The sequence below is a fragment of the Amia ocellicauda genome, chromosome 2 (genome assembly GCF_036373705.1).
Source record: "Amia ocellicauda isolate fAmiCal2 chromosome 2, fAmiCal2.hap1, whole genome shotgun sequence".
NCBI lineage: Eukaryota > Metazoa > Chordata > Actinopteri > Amiiformes > Amiidae > Amia > Amia ocellicauda.
The window spans coordinates 25329965-25351407 of NC_089851.1; the positions used below are offsets into that span (position 1 = coordinate 25329965).

A 21443-nucleotide genomic window follows, 5' to 3' on the forward strand; every position below is an offset into this window, starting at 1 on the left:
ATTCAGTAACTTCATCAACACAACTCCCAAGATTAATGGCATAAATATACTGTTATTAAATCAGGCTGTCCTGCCACAGTGACAGGTAAAATTCCTCTGAGCTTAATGTTTCTTTGCCTTATTGCTGCAAATCCTGACATTATGGGGTACTTTGCAATAACAGTTCAAATGCTTTTCTAAATCAGTTCAGCATTCTACTGAATCAAATTAATCTCACACTTTGAGTGCAGGAAATCTGACTACAGGTGCACTAAGGACTCCTGTGGCATTATTAAGCATTGAGGAGTTACTATATTCTGTATGCAGAAAGTGGTTGTTCTCTCATGACTCATTCCAAATGTTCCTTTTAAACAACTTATACCTTATGATAATAAAAGTATTGACCTCTCTCAAATAATAAGGGATTTTGAAATGTAGAGGTCATGTGTGGTATTCACAAAATATAACATTTACTTACAGCCTGTTGCAGCTAGCTCCTACCAATATGGCACAAAGATTAAAACATACACTATTATAACTTGGAATGGCATGTGCTGCTATATTGGACATATAACTGACCGTATGATTGCAGGAACTTTGTGGTTACCAAAGTGAATTATGGGGGATATAATATGCAATTGGAAGACTGTGGCACTGTTTGGTGTTGATATATACAGACGGGTGACAAATTAAAGGAAAAACCTGAATGAATGAGAGGAGGAACATAATGAATGCAGATGCCTCCAAACAGGTGTAGTGCATGATACAATTAAGCAATTAACATCCTATCATGCTCTGTGGCATGTATGCAGATGCTGAGCAGGCCCAGTTGACCTCAATTTTGGATCAAGATGGCAAGAGGAAAGGATCTAAGTGACTAAGGGGTAATTTTTGTGGCACAAATGGCAGGAGCTTGACCCCTACAGTGAGGGGGTCTGGAGGCTCAGTTATGCTGTGGGGGGCATTTTCCTGGCATGGTTTGGGTCCACGTGTCCCCTCAGAGGGAAGGGTCACTGCAAATCATTACAAAGTTATCCTGAGTGATCACCTTTATCCTATGGTGAAACATTTCTATCCTGATGGGAGTGGTCTCTTCCAGGATGACAATGCCCCATCTACAGGGCACGAGAGCTCACTGAATGGTTTGATGAGCATGAAAATGATGCGAGTCATATGCTATGGCCTTCGCAGTCACCAGATCTCAACCCAGTTGAACACCTATGGGAGATTTTGGACCGATGTGTGAGACAGCACTGTCCACCACCATCATCAAAACACCAGATGAGGGAATATCTCCAGTAGAGTCCAGAGACTCGTAGAATCTGTGCCAAGCGCATTGAAGCTGTTCTGGCGGCTCGTGGTGCCCAACACCTTACTGGGACACTTTATGTTGGGTTTTCCTTTAATTTATCACACGTCTGTACATGTGAGGGTATGGTAACATGAATAGACTATCACAGAGGTACAGTACAAGGACTGTTCAGTGTCTAATGAAGAAGGAAACACCATAGTAAACATTGATTATAACAGGGAGTGGAGGACATGGAGGGTATAAGGTTAGACATGAGGCATTTTAATATAGATTTTCATTAAAAGAATGCAACAAATAAATAAAATATATCCTCCTCATGGAGGAGTCTTCAAACTCCCAGGAGGAGTTTTAAAGTAATAAAATAACAAAAAAAAACTAACAAAAGAAAATTAATCTAAACAGGCAAAGGAGATGTCTTGGTGTTGCTGCAAGGCAGAAGCTGGGCTGTGGTGCTATGGAGTCTGGGGCTGAAAGAAAAATAGGGAGGTTAAATAAGGTGAGGCCTAGCTGTGGGCCAATCATCTGAATTAGATGAAGCTGTCTACACTGATGAGACGCCAACGTGTCCCCACCTATAGCTGTGCCTTGACAGGACTCACCTGTCACAGTGACCTTTTCCTGATCAGTGCTGATGTATGGATAAATAAATAAGGATAAATAAAATACCTACATTCATTTCAATTTTAAGAGATCAGGAATTAACAGCACTAAAATTCACACACAGACTTAACTAGAAATGACTGTGCCAGCACAAAACGTTTTTTGAAACCGTTAGAAAATTTAACAAATTATCTTAGTTGTTCACATGGTCAAGATTTAAAAATATTTAGCAATTCGTTTCTGCATTATGGATAGATGCAGGCTGAGAGATGGCAAGTTTTTTCCAAAAGGTGTTTCACAAGAGAAATATATACTTGTTATTATCTGACAGCTATTACTTTGGTGCTAATTTCTCTTTACATAAGATACTGTTATATTATTTAGCACCTCTGAAAGAATGTTACTAATTACTATTTCAAAAATAAATGTATACTTTTCATGCTTTCAGGTCATTGCTTCCAGACTTTTTTGACAATTAGATTGAAATGCCATGACTCAGACTATGAAAATCACAAAAACCCTTTGAAAAAGAACTGCTGTATTTGAAACCCTTACCTGACTGTAAAAGACAGACATGGAAGGGATGAGAGTTTCACACATTAAAAGCCTGACGAGCTCTATCCCTCATTGATTACAGAATATTTGGGTCATTAGCCAGTGCCAGGATAACACTGGTAAAGCACTGCCTGGAGTGGGCAGGGTGACTTTAGCCTGGGTTATTGTGCCACACATACACATACCTGGAATTGATGCCAGGCGGTAATGGGTTCCCAAAGGTAATACACTATAAACTCAAAACATACATTTCCACATTTACTACATTAGCAGAGCATATTCTTTGAGAAAGCTGTCCTACTCATATATGGATTAAATCAGTACCAAGCAGTTATATGCATAGTCCTGAAAGTCATCTTGCACAAAAGACCAAGGGTGCACTCACATATAACCTTTTAGCAAGCTGTATTGCTGTTGGTCCAAAGAAAATACAATGTATTGATTGAACAAGGAAGCACAATTATTATTATTATTATTATTATTATTATTATTATTATTATTATTATTATTATTATTTGCAATCAAGGTTGAATCTTAACATTAACTCTTGGGCGATTCAATCTCATTTAACATTAATTAAGCAGATGCTCTTTAAAATATAGGCCCAGCTTATGATCCATTTAATATTATTTCCAAAACTAGCATTGCAGCTAGAAAAAGTATAAATGGGTGCTTGAAAATATAGGTCTTTTAAAGTACCAGCATTAAACAATTAGCACTCTGTGTCGTGTAGGGTTCTCCAACCCTAGTCCAGGAAAACTGTAGGGGCTTTTAGTTGTCATTCTAATCAAGCTACCAATTAAATAATTGAAAAAAGTGTTGGTTTAAGTGGACAAGATGCACATGACATGTAAAACCTAAAGGATTGGGGTTCTCCAGGATTACAGGTGTGCTGGATTGAAACCAGTGACTCTAATCAAACAATTTTTCACATCACAAACATCTTAAATGATCAAACTTGCTATTATTATTTTTATACAAAAAGTATTCTGTACTAAATACATATCTCTCTATATAGGATCTGGGGTATATTTTGTGCAAACTACATTTGTAATATTATCTTTTGTCATACACTGTCTCACCTGCATTTGATTACAGGAAAGCTCATGCTATGATAAAAGCTGTGACAATGTGCCAAGGGGTGCGCCACTTGATTGCTAGAAAGCCAAAGAAGTTGCATACAAATATAGAAAAGTGATGTTAATTGTGGTTTAAAATAGTTTGAAAGGGCATTTAAGCAACCAAAACATGTGAACTGCTGGGAAAAGGCGCTGCTCTGGGCCCACCATGCCTTTGTGTGACAGTGAGGCAGAATAAAAAAATGCTTATTTTACACTTCCCATTCTTATTACAATATGTTACAATGTGATATCTAAGGTGGGATTGAAAGAAGTAATTATTTTCTACTGTGTTTCTGCACATCCTTTACTACTGAAAGTACTTTCTTGTTAAACAAATTTTCACTTTCTTTTTTTTTCCATTCCAAAAAAGCCACGCTTGACTTATTAAATAATTACTTTAGTCCAAGGCCACTGCACTGTATGCAAGGCATTAATGTGTATAAATGGGAACCCTAGAGCATTCATCTTTATTAGTGTTTCTTCCTCTCAAGATTTTAGTGTAGCTGAAAAGAAAGGAAGAGTTTCTTATTATTCATGAATTTTGATGTTCTTAGATTTATCATACTGGTCTGATCAAATCTCATGAAATCCAGGAAAACAGCAGAAACCCATCAGCTTTTCATAATCTTCACTGATCAGCCCATCTGAATATTGTACATTACATGCCCCGAGGCTACAGTAGCTCATTATTAACTTCTCTTCTGGTGAACTATTTACAGAATGCCAAGAGGGGATTGAACAGTGCAATAACAAGAAGTAATTATCTAAAAGCAGTAAAAGAATGTACAAGGATATGTGGTGATCAACTTCCTTTCCAATACCATACAGGCTCTGTGGACCACTTATTTTGTGTTTGGTGTATATTACATGAACAAATAAAGAAATTATTTTTGATTCTCGATAAATTATACAATCGTTTATCAATAAAAAAATTGACAGACAGATTGGTGATCAAACCTGTTGCTTAAACTAGGAAAAATGTTTTAATGCTTATGGTGATCGAAATCCAGTTCCACTAAGTGAAACGTCAGCACACACATGTGTAAATGCACGTTTGCACACTCACTGTCATGTCCTCACATCATACATCCCCCATCCGCCTCCAGAGGTCACAGTCTCCTGAGTTTTAGTTCTGTTTCTCCCTTGGCTTTCAATTAATCTCCATTTAGTTATAAATCCATGTTTCCCAATTAAATTCACTCACCTGCCCCCCATTGCCCTAGCTCATCAGTGTTACCTATATATTCTCCTTTGTATCCTGAGTGATTTGCAAAGTCTTGTATTCTCCCAGAGTTGCATTACCAAGCCTTGCATTTCTAGAGTTGTTATCCCATGTTTGCCCCTCACTTCCTTTTCTCAACTTCCGATACTTGGATCTCCTGCTTTTGTACCTGACCATGTTCAATGATGTATTCCCTCTATAATCCTGTTTGCCAGCTCTGACAACTCACCAGTTTTCACGCACAAGAAGGGAGATGAAGATCTGTAGAACTATAGGCCTATTAATCTACTTTCCATCTTATACAAAGTATTTACAAGGATATTAACACAATGCCTTCAAGACACCCTGGACTTCACCCAACCAAGAGAACAAGCAGGATTCAGAAGTGGATAACACATGATGGATCACATACAATTTGTATGGGAGAGGAAAGGAGAGACACAGAGTGACTGAGAGAGAAGGAGAGGAGTGACAGTAGAGTGATTACCGGTACAGGACTTTCATTTCTAACTATCTATCTCCAATGCTCTTGGCACAGATTCTACGAGTCTCTAGACTCTACTGGAGGGATGAGCACCATTCTTCCAAAAGATATTCCCTCATGTGGTGTTTAGATGATGGTGGTGGAGAGCGTTCTCCCAAAGGTGTTCAATTGGGTTTCATCTTTTCCATAAAGGACCCTTTATATTGAAAAAAATGTAGAATATCAAAATCCAGGCTGGTATCCTGTACTTGTATTAAAAGAATAACACAATTAACTGCACACTGCGGAAAGAGCCCACAAATCTGTTTTCTTGGTGTAACAGATTAGTTTTATCAGTATTCTCTCAACATGTAATAATCAGCAGGATCTAAAAGGTTAATTGCTTTTGATATAATGGAAATCGAGAAAGAAAATAATGACAACAAACCTCCAGGTGTCAGATAAAGTCAAAGAGTGTTTTTCCTCATCATTAGAGTATCCTAACTAGAGCTGTTACCTAGGAGGAGTGTAAATATTTGATCATTTTATTACTATGCTAGAAAATAAGTCAATTAAGATATGGCACATTGTACATTGCTGAAAAAATCATACATTGCAGTACCTCTTCATTACAAGTCAATACAAATTAAAAAGAACAGCAAGATTTACAGAAGTATCTTCAATCATATCAAAACACCATATTCAACTTAAAAATGAAACTAAACTGAAATGCATTAATCTCCAAAGTTTTTCAGATCTTGGATTTCAATCTGGGGCTGATGAAAGCTACTGAAACCTGTGACTCAAAGTCTCTAAAGGACTCTTATTTCTTTAGAAACATGCCTCAGTGGAGGTTATGTCACGAATGAATGGGTCAGTTTGATTCACCTAGACTCAACTGGGATATTGCAAAGGCATATTTGAGCGTATTATGCAACAATAAAGGTTCCTCTGGGAGACTCTAGCCCAACTGATTTTAATCGCTAATCCCAGGGTAGTGGCTTCAATATGATTCAGAATTGTAGATGTGACTGTGGGGCTCAATGTGACTTAAGTCATGCACATTTTCCTAAACATAGAATTTATTTCATATTCATTAATATGTGTAGGATTTTCTATTCAGCATGAAACATATTTCTGCTCCCTTTTTGGTAAATTTAGAAATAATTCTCTGATGATCTTTCACAACCTTCAAAACACCACAGGCCTTATACATGGAAAGTAACTATTTCTTAGATATTTCATGGGACTTCATGTAACATTGATTCCACTTATTTCCATTAAGGGTAGAGATTTTTTTTACTCACCCATACACATTATTTGTAGTGCATGTGCAGTTTACATTTCTTTTACTCCTTTCATTTTCCAGTTTACATTTCTATAATTTTCATTTAACTGCACGGTCTTCTATCTTATTAACTAATTAATCAGACAGCTACCCCACTCCCCTCAACACACACACACACACACAATTTTATTTCACTTAAATATTTTAATTTTAGACAGTTTTGCCAAGTCATGACCAATTTTATACTTGGATGATCTATCTACCGTATGCATGTATAGTATTTTTAAAGATTTTTTTTGTATTAGTAAATAGATTTTTATCAGCTTTTGCCCTGTCAGACATGCTGTTGCCCGTGGAAAGAGTTTATTCTACCATTATCATGTTCAAACATCTTGAATTTTCCTGTTATCAAGGAATTACCCATTTGTAGAACAAAGTTAACGTACTAGTTTTTGGGAATTAAAAACAATGTCATTCATAGCATAAAGGTTGTAGTAGTAACATTAGAAAGAGGTAAATTGAAGGAAGTCTGTGGAAAAAACTAAAAAAAATAAGCAAGATTCTTGATTCTTATGCTGTTAAATGTATTCATATCATAATGATCTCATGGGCGCACTGAGCATATAATTATTCATCTGTACTGAGAAAATACAGGTTAACTTAACATGTAGCAGGTTAAAGTGTAGTTGACTCAAATGACAAGATGGAAAAAACAGATTTTACCTTTTTTAATTGAATACTTATGCATTTCTCATCCAAAAATATTGTGCACTGAAAAAAAGAAAAATGAAACAGATGGGATGAAAGCAAAGACACCTTTATGTAAATCATATGACCATATTTTGGAAAATATATACAGAAATTCATATACCTTCCTAACTGGCTTCTGGTAAAGGACTTAGGAGACAGCTTTGAAGTTCTGTGTTTTATGACAGGCCTGTTCTCATCAAAGCACAACAAATAACACATCCATGCTGGAAGACGCCCCCCAACTACATATGGGCTGCCATTCCCCATCTCCACCAAATTCCAGTTGAAGATTTCTTTTGTGAAACACAGACATTCAAGGTAATTTATATATCCCATAGACCAGGGCAACAAACCCAAATACAAACTATACTCAGCAAAAATAGAAACATCCCTTTTTCAGGACACTGTATTTTAAAGATAATAAACACCAAAAGAAAGATGCCCAGGGTCCCTGCCCATCTGCATGAACATGCCTTAGGCATGCTGCAAGGAGGCATGAGGACTGCAGATGTGGCCAGGGCAATAAACTGTAATGTCCGTACTGTGAGACGCCTAAGACAGCGCTATAGGGAGACAGGAAGGACAGCTGCTCGTCCTCGCAGTGGCAGACCACCTGTAACAACACCTGCACAGGATCAGTACATCCGAATATCACACCTGCGGGACAGGTACAGGATGGCAACAACAACTGCCCGAGTTACACCAGGAACACACAATCCCGGGAACTTGCAAGTGCCTTGGTGGAAGAGTGGGGTAACTTCTCACAGCAAGAACTGGCAAATCTGGTGCAGTCCATGAGGAGGAGATGCACTGCAGGACTTAATGCAGCTGGTGGCCACACCAGATACTGACTGTCACTTTTGATTTTGACCACCCCTTTGTTCAGGGACACATTATTCCATTTCTGTTAGTCACATGTCAGTGAAACTTGTTCAGTTTATGTCTTAGTTGTTGAATCTTGTTATGTTCATACAAATATTTACACATGATTAGTTTGCTGAAAATAAAAGCAGTTGAAAGTGAGAGGACATTTCTTTTTTTGCTGAGTATACATGCTGGTAACAGAAGTGTTACCCAGCTTCTTCCTCAGTTTGATAACAAACAATAAAAGGTGACTTAAAAGTAACTTAATGACACTTAAGTAATTCTTCCTCAAAACCAAAACATGCTCAAGCTTGGTCTTAAAAGAAAGACCATTAGCTAAAACAATTTCTGACCAATCAGAAGTTTGGAAGGAAGAGATTAGAATCTATTTGACTAAAATGTGTAAAAACAGAAAGTTAAAACTAGCAATTGGGATTGGCACAATTTGGAGTGGAACAATCTGGGAGAAGAAACCAAGGAGACGAAATCCAGGAAGACAGAACGGAACCAGAACCAGAACTTCTCCACCAAAAACCTAAAATCTTTGCAATGTCCTCAAGTCAACGCAGTCTGCCAACCCTCCCCACTATTGAACATCTGCATAACTGAATCTCAGTAAACCACACAGGTAGTATATTTCGTGTACTAGTCACGAATTAGGTAAATCACAATTACATAAATCCTAGTTATGTATGGGATCAAAATTGTAGGAACGGCTAGCGTAATCATAATACTTGTTTGTTATTTTACATGTTTTGTGCCTCGAGTATTGGATAGATCTCCTCACTCTTACCTTTAAAATTATCCACCCTGCTTGTCTCTATCCTATCTTTGCAATTTCATGTTGTCTATTTACATTTTTAATAAACCTATATCTTGTATAAAACAAAACAGCCTCAAGGTTAATTCATGCAGATCAACCTCACTGCTAATCTGAATTCGTATTAGTTGAAGTATTGTGGTAACTTGCGTATCAACCCGATCTTGTTTTCAGAGGATTTGACCGCTGTGGGTTGTATGTATGGGGGGGGTCACTAGATATCAGGATATCAGGATATTCCACAATTATTATTTCTTCCGATATTGATACCAGATAAAAACGAAAACTCCAGATTAAAGTCCTAGGCCAATCGAAAGTACTCACTAATAAAACAATAACTGGAATGATAAATTAAAACCATTGCAAAATTTTGGCTGTATCTTAACAGATCAGCATCCTTTCATTTCATTAAACTATTTACATTTATTTCCATTACAAGGAATGTAAGGAACAAAAATAACAGAAACAAGGGGGAACATGAAAAGGAGCAGCACAATGTAATCTGTGGTCATTGACTCAGAGGTAGAGAACAAGCTATTCTGCACACAGTCCTTCTTTTATTGAGCTCAAACAATGTAAGACACAAGACGAAAGCATGCCACACATACTGACACCTGCAGTGCACACAGTCAAATGTACTACAACCTGGACAGATGCAAAAGGAAGTGATATTGTCAACCAGCTCACAACTTTCTGAAAACTACAACCAGCAATGACTTTCATTTGTGACTTGCATACATTGCCATGATTTATTGTAACAGGTACTTGGAATACTTATTTTTTAATTACAAATGTATTTGTAACAGTGTCTGTACATTCTCACTTTTATTATTCCTTTTTACTGTCATTAAATCACTGATTATACACGTGTCCATTTATGTATTTATTGTGAAGGAGAAGGATAACATTCATATTACTTGGAAGACATATTGCACTATTAGGGTTGCAATATATACACTTCATTGAAATGGTGGGCATTATTTCAATGCAATGGGGCCTTTTCCTTGGATTTAAAAAGTATCAATAGACATATATTTGCCCAGTTAAATTTACTATGGAATATCTTAACAAATGAACAAGGGAAAGGAATGACTGAAAAAGATAAATTACCATAGTCTTTGCTTAACCCAGTGAACATAATTAATGGATGTTTCATAGGTGTTGAAAGGAATCACATTGTTTTATTTCAAATGTGAAACATAAATGTGAAACATTTGTCTTCACATAAAGAAGGGAATGCTTTTAAAAATATGTGGTCTTAATTGGAGTATTTATAGAATACATCAATTGACCTTAGCACTCTAAACATGTTCTGCTTTTCACTTGCTCGCTCAATCTGTAATGTAAAAGAATGAGCAACCAACCCACAAGGGCATATAGATAAGAACAGAAAAGAGACTTACAACTGATAAACAACAGTTTATAATTGGGAAATGAAGCGAAATATGCACCATGAGATGAAAGGAATAATTAAAAAAACAATAAACCTGTCTCACCGTCATAACTACTAGTTTTGTTACCATAAACTTTTTCAAACAATCTGTATATACATATCACAGCCTACTTAACTATTATTTGTCATGAAAAGATGTCACTGAAATGATCAGAAAAACACTAATCCCTGAACTTTTAAAATTACATTATTTTTCTTTTGAGTTCCCAGGGGTTAGAGTTTAAGCTTTGGCAGAGAGTCCTTTTAGGGTAGTTTTTATAATGTAATGTTCCCATAATTTTGTATGAGAGCATCAGATCGAAATCAAATTGAAAATCTTCAGTATAAATTCAGGTAGGCTTTTTTCAAGGAATGTCTTAGAATCTGAATAAACTTTGACAATTTTGCTTAAGAAAATGCTCAGAAATCTCTTCAGTTTAACCCGCCTAAAGCCAAATCACATCAAATGTATGGTAATATTCAGTGTGTTTCATTTCAAACTTCAGAACACATCTGCTTGTCAATTGGTCATATGAAGACAGACCTTCATGGATTCTCATAGCTCGAGGCTCCCCGCTGTCAGGTGGAAATAAACATTTATGGTGATCTAGTAAGAGAGGAGATCTTCTGAACCAAGGCAGATGCGCATGTAAAGGCCATGCACTTAGATTGTAAGTATATTCTCCAATTACATCAACCTCCCTCACAAAATATTAACTTAATATTTCCAGTAACAAACTGATACTATTACATTTGATGGGGTATACATTGTCTCAGTGATTTAATCATTGTACACAGGGAAGTTACCACTGTAGGCTGAACTGGAGACAAAACATCTACCAAAAGTCCCTTAACAAACTAGAGTTGATTCATAGGCTGGCAAAAACACAAAAAGGAGAGTATCTCTTATAATGTGCTATTAAAGGTCATCCAATATGAAATATACATTCTAACCACAATATGTCCATATATTATTATTATTATTACTATTTATTTCTTAGCAGACACCCTTATCCAGGGCGACTTACAAAAAAAGTGCAATACAAAAATACAATTTCAGTAGCTAGACAACACTGATTTACATGGGGGCTAGGGTAGTGGTTTAATTGGTTTGGCTTGTTTTCTTGGTGACGGGAATGACAGTCTGAAGCCGGGTCCGGACCGTCAAACCCCGCTTTTACAGGGACTGAGCCAAGGAGCTGCTGCAGAGGCGGTGACAGGGGAGGTGGTGGGATGCAACAAGATGAACGCTGGGGGGGTGTAGATCAAGCGGTATTTATTCACTTTGGCCGGAAGTGAGAGAAGACTTTGGAGTTGTCTCCAAATTGATATAAATTGATTTATAAATTCCATTTCAGTAGCTAGACAACACCAAGTTGCGTGAGGGCTACGGTAGTGATTTAATTGGTTTGGCTTGTTCTCTTGGCTACGGGAATGATGGTCTGAAGCCGGGTCCAGACCGTCAAACCCCCAAAAGGTGTAGCTCCCTGTAACGCCTGCGCAGATTTATGAGCAAATACTAGCGTGAGCTAATTGAATGTCCCGGATATTAGATCGAATGTAGGTTTGGTAAGCTTCGGAAGGCCAGCATCTGAGAGACTTAATGAGGTGATCTGGTATAGCTTCAGAAGAGGAGGCTCCAATATTAAATGAATGGCCAGAATATTGTACGGCAGCGAACCCGGTTTGAGTCAGAACCTGGCGGAGATGGAAGAGGAACCAGTTCTGGCTGATGACATGTCCTTTCTCATCTATGAATAACGGGTCGGTGGGAGTGTCTCCTTGAGAATAATGGAGTTGAAGTAGGGATGGGATTGGTTCATAGGGGCTGATAGCAGATGAGAGTCTGAACAGATAAATTAATGCACCATGACCTAGTTGATCAATTTTGCTTAATTTGAGGCAATCAATGAACCAGGTGGAATGAAGAAAGAGGTGTGTGATGCAAGGGTGAATGGTAGGATTTAAATGAGAGTTTGAAGCAGTGAATTCTGAGCATCTCAGAAAACCGAAAAAGGCAATAACGAACATGTGTTATGTGGACATGGAATGCCAGGTCAACAGCAGGTGAGTGATAATTATTTTTTAAAGTGAAAATGCAGTGCGTGAGCATGTCAGTTGTAATGGGTAGGAGAGAGCGAGGAAGAGGAGTTTCATTCTTCTGTAGTCCTTTGAGAAGGAGGATGATTTGGGGGTGAGATATGAGCGGGCTGGGAGTTCCGGTTAACATTTTGTGAAAGAATCGTATGCCTGAAAGGTGCACTTTGATGGAGGAGACTCTGAGATGCAAGTTGTGGTGTAGGAAACTGATGTGGCAAGAAATGGTTACTAAGTCGAAAGTAGTGAAAAGAATATTGAATAAAACATGAAAATATTGGAAAAGTTTCCAGGTGGACCAGTAGGATTGTAGGGTTCTGGAGGTGAGACCACTAAGGATGCTGTCTAATGAGTGGATGAGCCAGGGGTGCAAAGGATGATTTAAGGGAAGATTAGATCTGAATAGGGAGGTATCCTTGCTAGGAAGAAGTCTGCTTCTGGGGCCAATGTTCTGAATTTCTGAAATTGGAAACGAGAAAGAGAATCAGCAATAGAGTTGAAATGGCCAGGGAGGTGTTGCGCGCAAATTATGAATGAGTTAGTGAGTTAGGGATGGACAGCCAAATGAGTCGTTTAAACAGTTTCATAATGTGCAGTGATTGTGAATGTCCTTTATTGATGATATGTACGATTGCTAAACTGTCTGAATGTACAAGAACTGAGTTGCAGGACCAGGAAGATCCCCAAAGAAATGCAGCCACGATGAGAGGGTATAATTCGCATAACGCAGAGGAGAGGACCGAGGGGGGAAGCGAGGAAAGTTCGGGAGGCCAGGGGGCAGTGAACCATTTTCCCTGAAATAGGCGCTGAACCCAACGGAGGGGGCAGCATCGGTGAAAAGCTACAAATTTTCCGGTGACAGCAAGCAATCCGTGTAAACAAAGGTGATGCCATTCCAGATGAAGCAAGGGTGAGCAGGTTGGAAATAAAAGCGTGACCCTGGGGAATGATGCGTATGGCATAATTTAAATGCCCAAGGAGGGAAAGCAGCTCTTGTTTAGTGCAGTGGTGAGACAGGGAGAAAGTGGACAGGTATAGAGATATGCAATCAATTTTCTTACGTGGGAGGGAAACGCTGAAAGTGTGCGAATCCAGGACGATGCCCAGGAATTCCAAGCGCATGGCTGTTCCGAGGGTCTTCTCAGGGCTGAGGGGCACGCCGAGGGCAGAGAAGACGGACTTGAGGGTGGAGATGGAGTGCAAAATGGAAGGGAGTGCATAGTTGTTGAGGAGGATCCAGCATAGCGCCTCGGAGAGAGTGTCGAAAATCTTTGGGCTGCTGTGGAAACCGAAAGGCAAACAAACTGAAAAATAGAATTGGCTTCACTAGCATATGCCGGACAGGTGCCACGAATCGGGAACCAGGGGTAAAACTTTAAATTTGAGATATCGGCCTTTGCTAGCCAGGAGTCGCGGCCGGAGACTTTGATGAGGGAAATGGCGTGATTTCTCCCTTTAAGAGAGTGCTCCTAATCTCAGCTCGTTACCTGTATAAAAGACACCTGGGAGCCAGAAATCTTGTTGATTGGTAGGGGATCAAATACTTATTTCACTCATTAACATGCAAATCAATGTATAACTTTTTTGAAATGCGTTTTTCTGGATTTTTTTGCTGTTATTCTGTCTCTCACTGTTAAAATACACCTACCATTAAAATTATAGACTGATCATTTCTTTGTCAGTGGGAAAATGTACAAAATCAGCAGGGGATCAAATACTTTTTTCCCCCACTGTAGCTTCACTACTGATTTGACAATTTCCTAATACATTATTTTACTCTTTATGATTATACATGATTTATAAGAGGGGCACTCATTAGTTACCTGTTCAACTTTGTGGCCATTTCATGTATTGCTGTAATCAACTTTTAATGCTTTACAATGTACCTATTTATAATCTATTAAACATTAATAACACATTCATAAGCAATACATAAAGTGGAAGGTAAGGTAATCAAACTGCACATAACATTAATACTAATGAAGCAAAAATACATTTTCTTATGTTTTCTTCTGTATTATGAAACACTGCTCAGTAGAACTTTAAGGGTTTTTAAACCGGCAAAATAGTGTCACCTCTTACATTTCAGATATTTGTAAAATATTGTCACCTGGTATTTTATTACACTTGTATTTATGCTGAATGTCATTTTGGCATGGTGTATCTACATCTTTCAGGATGAATCATATTTATGTGTCAAAAAACATTTTTTGGAGTACTTGATCTACAGTCAAAGTGAATATAATAATTGCATTAGAGCTACACAATTTTAATAGAAACCAATTGGATAGTGTGGGTTTGCAGCTTAAATGCCTCCTTGTCCATTGGTATGTGTAGAGCTGCATTTCTGCTTGGCCTGCTTTAATTCGAATGAATTAATCATTATGCAGGAGAGCCTCAGAAGCCAAAGTGGATCTGAGAGAGCTGAGAGTCAACAATTGGTCACCTCCTTCAGATCTGCAGTTCATATAGTTAAACTGACCATAAGGCAAGAACAAAATGCAAATAAAGCACACTAACATTCATCGTTAAATCTGCAGCAAAGCCATTCCTATACAGATTGGCTTTGGGGTTTTATTTGTTTAAGATGATTCATATTTAATGTCACTTACAACCTTAGAAAATATGGTCATCACTGAGCATGCTATCAAGGAAAACTTAAATGTCTGGAACAGGGTTAAAAAAAAAATGCTGATATATTTTCCACGGCAGAACAATTTGTCAATTTATACTTTTGCACATTGTGATTCTACTTTACTTTGTTTATCATTTGTTCAATGAAATGTTACGCCTGGGCAGGTTGTTTTTTTTGGACATTAATCTTCAATTAGCTTTCTTCTATTCCTTGTCAGGTGGTGCTGGAGGAGACATTGTGGGCAGTGTGACAAATTGGCCAGACAATTGCTTTTAACAAGCTTCAGGGAAAGTAGGGCAAAAATACTAATGTTTCACCTCTCTCATTCATCCTTTGAAACACAATTCTTCAATAATTTATAGCTCACAAGTTCATAGGCAGAGCAAGGTGGGAAAAAAAGACCCTGAGTTCCACAGAGAGCCTTCATTCTCTCCCTCTGAAAATAAATGTAGTAGTTATTTAATGAAGTGTCACTCCTTACATTGTCTCCTGAGAAATAAATAAAATACAGAATTTTAACTGCTAATACAATGTCTATCCTATTTATGGTTTGAAAGCAGGACGTTGCTTTTTTGGGGACATGGTGAATGAAGACATTTTGATTTAAACTCACTGATTCTTCCCTGCTGGGAATGTATCAACCAAGAATTGTTCAGGCTTGTGCAGATCATATTCTCATTCTTATTCTGGGTTCCAATAAATGTTAAGATAATTAAGAATATAATGAAGCTAGGCAAGGTCAATATTTTCAATTTCCTAACAAATCATTAGTTTCGGAGGATCTACTTTAAGTGTCAGTTGAATTCAGTTAGCCAAACCTCACCTGAAGTAAAGAAAAATGTGATTGGCATCCTTATGTGACTAGAGACCCCTAATACCCCTTCTTATTATTTATAAAAGGGGCCTCTATTTCTTATTTTTGAACCAACTAAGTAGAGGAAATTACATGGGAAATTAAACTGGACATGCTGTAGTCACTCAATCTAGAGATCATTTTAGCAGTGTAAGAGATGGCAACTATAGCAAATGAAGTCAAGGATTACAGTACAATACACTTGTAGTGCGTAGAACCAAGTTTTAACCAAAAGATGCAGTGTCAGGTATTGATCATAACAGTTTGTATTTTGCCAAAAAGAGAGAAGGATTATGGTATATGTAGAAGCAGTCTGATGAAGTGTATTATAAGGAAGTGCCATGTTGATGTATTTAGGTAACTAGTTCGACCATAGGACAGCAAGGGAATTAGCAGGTATATAGACAGGAGACTGAAGGACTGCAGCCAGCAGAATAGGAGCATAGAGGATGAGAGGGGGTAGAAAAACAAGTGAGAAGTGTGAGAAACATGGTTGAAACAATGCCCTATTATGTTGAGATGTGCTTGCCAAAAACATTATTATTATTATTATTATTATTATTGTTATTAAGCAATTATTATTAAGCAACAATGTCTTACAATGTTTTGCAACCAAAGCTTAGTTGAAATTAAATATCTACTGTATCTTTCTCCTCAGCCTATGAAGCACAGCTGAAAATCAGTCTACAATGTTGAGAAACCTCCATTTTGGCAAGACACCAAAAACTATGCTACATTTAATTCCAGAGAAGAATAATGACATTTATTAAACTAACAAAAACACTTCAATACAACTACAAGAACTTACTGTGAAGAGAATCACTAATGGCAACACCAATTGGTAATATTGGGATTTAAATTAAGTATCCGAGAAGTGTGTATGAATGTATTCTCCTTGTGGATTATCAAATGAAAATGGAAGAATTGGTGTTGGAATAGCCTTGAAAATCCGAAATTGCTCTTTAGAAAAGCTCACAAAGGAGAAATGTATAAATTCTATCAGTGTTCCTGAAATGCCTTTCCCAGCTGCCCCTCCTGAATATATGAGATTCAGACCAATGTATGCGTTTTTATTTCTCCTTTGAGCTGCACAGCCGAATGCCAAATTCTGATTGTTGATGTTTTTTCCCCACCTCTTAATATTACATAGTCAAGGCATTTGAATCTGATCAATGATACTGAATCTTTCTTCCAAGCATTTTGTCATAGGTGACATTCTGTGCTAGGTTCACATTTTTATATTGCCACACTACGCCACCTCATTTGTGAGAGGGCAAGTAACTCTATAACCCTGGCTACTGTCTACTCTCTGTTACCCTAATTACTCCTGCACAGGAGCAGGATATATTTAAAAACACCAAGAGGGGATACAGATATTTACCTGTCAGCAAATTGTACAAACTGTGCACTTCATGGTGGTTTGCAAAAAGGAAGTTAATTGAGAGATGGCAAATGAATTAGCCTACCACCCACATAATCTTCAGATTCTTTGTTCTGAACCATGAAACCACATTGAAGTGTTGAAAGATACTATAATGTATACCATTGTATTACATCAGTAGGTTACCTGCCCCTAATTAAAACTTCCCCTTGTCAAATTTTCAAATTTCATTTTCTGAACAGAAGTTTGCAGAATACACGACTCACACAGGAGTAAAATAATATTCTAATTAAATAAATAATTCCTTACAGAATTACACAACTCTGTATATCAGGACAAGCTCAAGTTTCTCAATGATGTGAATATCTGTTTTAAATAATAATAAGAATAAGACGAATAAGAAGAATAATAATAACAATGCTCACGAGTCCATAGAGGATGATCCACAATGACGAACGGCAAGAAAGAGACTGAGTTACTGTATGTCACAGTAGATAAAGCAAGCAAGGGAGGGCTACTTGAGTGACAATGTACAGTAGCCTATGGGCAGCTTTGTTAGACAAATACGTTCACAGTATTTCTACAATAAGTCCAATGATAAAATATAAGCTACGTATTAACAGACTATTCAATACATAGTGAATATATGTACAGGATTCTGAAATGTACCCTAAAGTTCACAGATGAATGATATATTTGCATACAAACACATACTGTAAAGAGCAATTGAACAAGTATGAAAGCAAATTTCCTGTAGAAAACCCACAAGCTATTTTGTTTTCTACTTGGTGCAACAAGTAAATTAGATATTGATCTAAGATAAATGTTTTTTATGAATCTACAAATTGTACAGTATATGAACAGCTTTAGGACCATACAGGGTTATCAGATGCCTTGACTGTACAAAGCTTTATTTATAAAGTAATAGTATAAACAAAATATCAGTTTCTTACAATATAGGCACCTGAGACAAACCAATCTGACTGAACAGATCTAAAATGAAAAATTAATATGACATGAAAGTGATTGCATTGAACACAATATATTTCCATGTCTCCGTCTAGCTTCTGTATATAGTAAGAACACCTTTAGCTATGCCGACCAAATAAGGACTGCACTGACCTGATAAAAATGGATCAGGGACACATTATTTCACCATAATTATTCAACATTGATTGCACATTAAGCATAATAATAACTTTGTATTATTAACATGAAACCTACAGCATAAATAAGTTATTAAAATGTATCTCTGTTTTCCAATGATATGTCATGATGTTTGGTTTGAGTGTGATGTTCTGGTTGCACACTAATCACATGAAATGTTGGATAAGGGCCACCAGGAATTAATTTCCTGAAAGTCACACAAATATGTAATCTATTCAGAAACCCCTCTGGCATCAGGGTATGCTTTGGGATTGTCTTTTAAAAACACAAGTGAACTCAGTGTGGGGGGGCACGTGTTGACAGCTATCCTTGAGTTATTTAACTCATGTTGGTGTTTTGTAAATCTTTCATTAATGTTATCATCAGACTATTTGTTTGTATATAAGGGTGTTTTCACATATAGTCCTCTTAAAATAACCAAACTCAGTCCTCTTTAAGAGGTCCTGAATCTACTCATCAGCTTGGTTTAAGAACTCACCCATTTAAGTTTCCACCAGATGCTGCATGAGGACATATGTGGGAAGCCTACAGGTGGACATGTGTAATTGAGGTTAGTTCAGCATGAAACAAAATAACACACACACACACAACAGTCTAGCATAACTCACAGCATTGTGATAAACCACAATGCATTTGTTTTTTTATTGACTAAATGCTGCTCGCCAGGTGGGCTAGCATATTTGTTACCCACCCCTGTCTTCAGAATACTTGCAGTTTCCTCAGTGTCTCAGTTAGTGACATCCCATTGCAAGACATCCCATTGCTTACACTGTTAGGCTGTATTGTATTTAAAATAAATACATATTTTGTGCACACAGGTCAATAGCTGCAACTAGGAGGGGATAGTCTTCTAATGCCTTTCTTTACATTTCATAACAATGAAGAAAACAAGAGTGAGAAATAATAAAAAAAAATGTTAACACTCACTCACCTCCTCTGACACCACATTTGTGTTATCCATAATGCTGCATTTTCTAAGGAAAAAAAACATTTTAAAAATAACCATATGTTATGTGTTAATTGCATTTCCAAGTTTCAGTTACAGTTACAAGTGATTTTTTTTCTTTTGATTATAGATACAGAAGAAAAGTTTTGATATGGTAAAAAAAGAAAATCTTGTCTCACTGTATTTTTAAAACTTTAATTTCTTCTATTCGGTGTGCTAAGTTATAAAATTAAACTGGGATTTTTTATTTCTACACATTGTAGCAGGTTGGGGGGCCTGTCACAAAAAAAGGGCTTGTTTGTAGGTGGGGTCTGGTCTTGAAATACAGTAGTGAGGCAGGCAGAGGGTACAAAACAGGTTTGCTGTTGGTTTATTGCTTCCCTACATGGCACGCACAGTGTAAAAAAAAACTAAACAAAACCTAGTTTGGTTCAAGCACTAACTAAACATAAATGGTCCCCATCTACAAACAAAACTGTAATAACAATAATAACAGTAAATGCCCAGGTCGGCAGAGCCGAACACCAGGCAAGCAGAAGTATAACAGGGGTAAGGCAGGTTCGTAATCCATGAGTCCATAATCAAAGATCATTACCGGCAGGAGGTTGTCAGACAGTCCAGGGTTCAAGTGGGAGAATGGTCCGGGTACAGAAAAAGGGTCTCAAGACAGTGAATCCATCAACTTTCAACTTTGCCCTTCTTTCTCCTGCTCTTCCACTCCCTCACCCTCACCCTCACCCTCACCCTCACCCTCACCCTCACCCTCACCCTCACCCTCACCCTCACCCTCACCCTCACCCTCACCCTCACCCTCCTGTGCACCTTGCTACCCCCAGCCAAGAATGCACCCACTAGTCTGTTTCCTGCTTCCTTTTATAGAGGAAGTGGTGGGCGGGGCTATGGCCATCAGGAGCCCTGCTGACTTCTGGGGTTTGGAGTCTTGGTGGAGAGGTTTTGAAGTCTCCTCCACTGAAAGACCCACCCTGACCCCAGCCTTGCCTCTCACACTGCCACAATATATATATAAAATGAAAGTGGCAAATGTTTCATTTTGACTGTAATAAATACATGCTCAAAAGGTAATTAATTATACATCGGCATCCTTTGAAATGTGATGGTGAAGAACCTTTCCTGAAAAATACTAGGTTCAGATAGAAGAATAAATGATACTGATGACAGTCATTTTCATGTATATGTTATAGAAACTTTAAATAAGAGGTTAATAAAACAGGAATAAACTAATACATTAAAAAAAGAATAAAACATGTTTGGATGAAGTTGTGTGAGTAATATTAGGCACAGTATTACAATATTAGTGCAATATTTAGAATGAGATGCAGCTTTGGGAAGCAGCAGATAATAGTTACGGCACAGCATGGAGGATATCAATTTGTTTTAAAGATTCATTTCAAAGTAATTTAAACATTTTACACCAAGGTTTGGATTATCAACAATAAGTGATTCACATTTGGGAAAATGGGGCCACTGTTATTAATGAAGTTCTGCATTAATTGCCCTGTGTTTCTTTATTGTGTTATCGTTTTCCAGTAATCCAACATTTAATAAAGCATCTAAGACTGAACAATGTCTAAGCTCATTGTTATAGTTAAACAGGGCTCAAATAGCTGATACAGTTAATAATATACAACGTCTAGATTAAAAACATAAACACGTAGAAAGTTTTTAAGAAGTGTGGTTGAACTGAAGGTTTTTTTTTTTACCCTCCTGAGATATCAGAATATAACAAGCAGTTTGCCAAAGGCTAAAAGCAGCTTTGTGCCAAACCTTGAGGATTAAATAAAATATTTCATTGTTTTTCATATATATATATACACTCACCTAAAGGATTATTAGGAACACCATACTAATACTGTGTTTGACCCCCTTTCGCCTTCAGAACTGCCTTAATTCTACGTGGCATTGATTCAACAAGGTGCTGAAAGCATTCTTTAGAAATG

At 37.4% G+C, this 21443-nt stretch overlaps 1 long non-coding RNA gene across 1 annotated transcript; it reads right to left on the minus strand.

The window, feature by feature from the left end:
• Positions 1-1531: 1531 nt before the first annotated feature.
• On the minus strand, positions 1532-20264 carry LOC136712649 (uncharacterized). Its single transcript, XR_010804869.1, has 4 exons — positions 20081-20264; positions 19471-19513; positions 19018-19064; positions 1532-1758 (listed from the first exon to the last, which is right to left on the minus strand). It is a non-coding gene; the product is annotated as an uncharacterized LOC136712649 (long non-coding RNA).
• Between the last annotated feature and the right edge of the window lie 1179 nt (positions 20265-21443).